Source organism: Podarcis vaucheri (assembly GCF_965113315.1).
Source record: "Podarcis vaucheri genome assembly, chromosome: Z".
Classification (NCBI taxonomy): domain Eukaryota; kingdom Metazoa; phylum Chordata; class Lepidosauria; order Squamata; family Lacertidae; genus Podarcis; species Podarcis vaucheri.
Window position 1 is genome coordinate 23,644,800 of NC_138758.1, and position 4,322 is coordinate 23,649,121.

General features: G+C 48.6%; 1 long non-coding RNA gene across 1 annotated transcript; it reads right to left on the reverse strand.

The window, feature by feature from the left end:
* Nucleotides 1-230: 230 nt before the first annotated feature.
* LOC309524127 lies at nt 231-1,655 on the reverse strand. Its single transcript, XR_014215809.1, has 2 exons — nt 1,620-1,655; nt 231-669 (listed from the first exon to the last, which is right to left on the reverse strand). It is a non-coding gene; the product is annotated as an uncharacterized lncRNA (long non-coding RNA).
* Between the last annotated feature and the right edge of the window lie 2,667 nt (nt 1,656-4,322).

Genomic DNA, 4,322 nt, shown 5'->3' on the forward strand with positions numbered 1-4,322 from the left:
TTTGTTCTGTGTTCTGTTGTTCTCTCTCGGACGGCCCACCCCCATGGTGCTTCCCTTGGAAAAGGGGTGTGGTTTAAGCAGCTCGGTTGCCCCACCCTTTCCCATTGTGCCCTGTCCCTTTCCCTGCAAGGGTTCAGGTGAGTGCAAAATGCCTACTATAAACGCATGCAGAAAGACAAACGCATTTTACCGCCCTCCTCCCATGTTAATCACAACACTATACAACACGATACAATAAAAATACGTTTATTGGCATTTCAAGTTAAGACCTTCCAAAATGGCTTGAGATACAAAGTCTTTCTTCTTTCTGTTTCCTGTTTCCGAGAGATTTGAATTGGGAAATCCTTTCGATTCTTCATTAATAAGAGGCAGTGGGGTGAGGGAGGCCATGGCCACATCCACACCATTTAATGCGCTATGAAGCCGCTTTAAACACTCATGGCTTAAACACCCCCAAAGACTCTGGGAGCTATAGTTGGAAAAGGGTGCCAAGAGTTGTTAGGGGGCCCCGTTCCCTGCCAAGAAGGGAACCCTACCTCTACCCCTACCCCTACCCCCACCCCCACCCCTGACGCTAACCCTAACACTAACGCTAACCCTTAAGCCTTAACTAGAGCTACAATTCCCAGAGTTCCCTGGCAAGAAGGGAACCCTAACCCTGCCCCCTAACTACAGCTACAATTCCCAGAGTTCCCTGGCAAAAAGGGAACCCTAACCCTGCCCCCTAACTAGAGCTACAATTCCCAGAGTTCCCTGGCATGAAGGGAACCCTACCCCCACCCCCACCCCACCCTACCCCTAATCCTAATCCTAATACTTAACCACCGTAACAAGTCTCCGTCCCCTTAACCACCTACATTTCCCAGAATCCCTGAGGGGAAGCCATGCCTGTTTAAAGTGACTTCATAGCAGTTCAGTGGTGCACCTAATGTGGCCTAATGTTCCCTCCCTCATTTTCTTCTCTCTCCCCACTGCCCCATCACTTGCAATGCAGCAGATGTCCGCCTGCAGTCTCCCTTCAATGCTCCTTCTCTCAAGTTTGGCCACAGCCTTGTCCATTCCATTTCTGTTTCCTGTTTCCGAGAGATCTGAATTGGGAAATCCTTTCGATTCTTCATTAATAAGAGGCAGTGGGGTGAGGGAGGCCATGGCCACATCCACACCATTTAATGCGCTATGAAGCTGCTTTAAACACTCATGGCTTAAACACCCCCAAAGACTCTGGGAGCTATAGTTGGAAAAGGGTGCCAAGAGTTGTTAGGGGACCCCGTTCCCTGCCAAGAAGGGAACCCTACCTCTACCCCTACCCCCACCCCCATCCCTACCCCGACGATAACCCTAACTCTAACGCTAACGCTTAAGCCTTAACTAGTGCTACAATTCCCAGAGTTCCCTGGCAAAAAGGGAACCCTAACCCTAGCCCTGCCCCCTAACTAGAGCTACAATTCCCAGAGTTCCCTGGCAAGAAGGGAACCCTAACCCTGCCCCCTAACTAGAGCTACAATTCCCAGAGTTCCCTGGCAAAAAGCGAACCCTAACCCTAACCCTGCCCCCTAACTAGAGCTACAATTCCCAGAGTTCCCTGCCAAGGGAACCCCAACCCTACCCCTGCCCCTGACGCTAACCCTAACTCTAACCCTTAACTAGAGCTACAAGAAGGGAACCCTACCCCCACCCCTACACCTAATCCTAATCCTAATACTTAACCACTGTAACAAGTCTCCGTCCCCTTAACCACCTACAGTTCCCAGAATCCCTGAGGGGAAGCCATGCCTGTTTAAAGTGACTTCATAGCAGTTCAGTGGTGCACCTAATGTGGCCTAATGTTCCCTCCCTCATTTTCTTCTCTCTCCCCACTGCCCCATCACTTGCAATGCAGCAGATGTCCGCCTGCAGTCTCCCTTCAAAGCTCCTTCTCTCAAGTATGGCCACGGCCTTGTCCATTCCTCACTACCAGTATTTCACGTTAACTTCTCCGATGTAAATAGGGATGTCCTGCGGTTCTCTTGATGACTTTTAAGACTGGACTTGGGGAAAACCTCACCGGCTCCAGACATCCCTGTAAGGCAAAGGCAAGCAGGTGAGTGGGATGGCCAACACCCGACAGCGTCCCCCCAGATTCCTCCTCTGTCTGGCTGCCTGTTAACAAACAAGGCTTCCAAACCAGTTTGCACCCATCTCAGCCAGCGTAGCCTCGCAACATCCACTAGCCTGAATGCAAATTCTTCCGACAACCATCCACCAGCTGCAACCTCATCAGGTCCATTGCCAGACATCAGCCAGCTTCAGAGCTGAGTGTCAGTCACCTTCAAGTAGCGATCCCACCAGCAAGTAATCTTTGTACTTGCCTTCTCCTTGCTCCACAGCATCCCAGCACCGGGTGATTGCCTCCTTCCGCTTGCCAGCTTGCCACCACGGGGTAGGAGACCACCAGGGCCACAGCATCCCAGCACCGGGCAATTGCCTCCTTCCGCTTGCCAGCTTGCTGCCACAGGACAGATCACCTGGGCTGAGTGCCACCGAGCTGCCCATTTCTCTCTGGGGAGGGCAACTGCTGAGACTTGCGCCTTGGCCCACATTTATACCCGCTCAGCAGCCAAATGTTTTTGTGACATCACAATCAACCCACGGACAATGGCAGCAGCTGGGGAGGCATCACCATCACTCCCTCAGCCCTCACAATGGTGAGCACAGCTCAGCAGCCAAAACACACACACACACACACAAGTTGTGCCAATATCTGTGAAGGCCACAGCCGAAACCCAAAGGGGCAGGAGGGGGACATTTTTCGGCCCAGTGGTTACATTTCCCTCCACACAACACTACTCCAATACACAAATGAACAGAGCAATGAAAGCAAGCCTTATCTTTGCACAGGAAGCTGTTCAAGGAATGACATGCAGAGAGAAAGTTAGCATCTCAGGAAAAAAACACTTTTTCATCAGTCAATCAATCAATCAATCAATCAATCAATCATTTATTGTATTTGACTAAAACCCATTATAAATCCAGTTACAAAAGCACCAAACCCAATGACCCAAACTATGGCTCCCACATTCTTGGGGGTGGGGGGGAGCCAGGTGGATGCCATGTGAAATGAGCGATGTGTCAAGTGATGGCTATGTAGTACCTCCAGGTTCAGAGGCGGCATATGTCTGCATATCAGTTCCTGAGAATCACGAGGGCTGCTGTGGTCAGATTCTGCTTGCAGTTTTTGCACAGGCATCTGTGAGAATGGGATGCTGAACTTGGGCCACTGGCCTGATCCAGGCAGCTTTCTTAGGTTACAAAGGAAGACTTCCAAGAGAATACTTTAAATGTAGCACTCCAAGAAATGCTGCAAGTTTCAGAAAGTCAAATAATGCACTCCAAAATCAGAAATTTTGAAACCATTTCAGCACTGTGCCATTTTACTTTCCCCCTGCATCTTTTGCCCAGTAGAACCCCAGACCATGTTTTAATCTTTAATCAATAGTGTATCTTGCCTTCTGGGAGTGTGAATCAGATGTGCAAACTGCAAATGCAGCAAGAACAGCTGCTGGGAGGCTTGGCTAGTTTTGGATAAGAGCAGCGAAGAAGTCTTTGCTTCCTGGGAGAAGTTATTTCTCCATTAACTGAATGTTACTCAGAGCTTTCCTAAGGAAAGTGGTGGGGCAAGGGCTCAGACATGGACTGGGAAAGCACAGACCTGTGCCTTGAAAGTGCAAAAGGTAAGCATGGATAAGCCCTAAGGCCTAAGCCATGAGGAGGCAAACTAAGGCCCGGGGGCTGGATCCAGCCCAATCACTTTCTAAATCTGGCTCGCGGACCGTCCAGGAATCAGCATGTTTTTACATGAGTAGAATGTGTCCTTTTACTTAAAATGCATCTCTGGGTTATTTGTGGGGCCTGCCTGGTGTTTTTACATGAGTAGAATGTGTGCTTTTATTTAAAATGCATCTCTGGGTTATTTGTGGGGCATAGGAATTCATTCATTATTTTTTTCCAAAATATAGTCTGGCTCCCCACAAGGACTGAGGGACAGTGGACCGGCCCCCTGCTGTAAAAGTTTGATGACCCCTGGCCTAAGCCATCCCTTGTGCATAAGATGCATGAGAAATAACAATAACAATAACAACAATAATAATAATTTTTATTTATACCCCACCCTCCCCAGCCAAGGCCGGGCTCAGAGCGGCTTACAAGCAATAATAAAAACAAGTTGAATGATTACAACTTAAAAACAAAATTAAAATACAGCATTAAAATATTAAAACATTAAAATATTAAAATGTAGCCTCATCGCAGGAAGAGAAGGAAAAGAAAAAAGAAAGAGAGGGAGG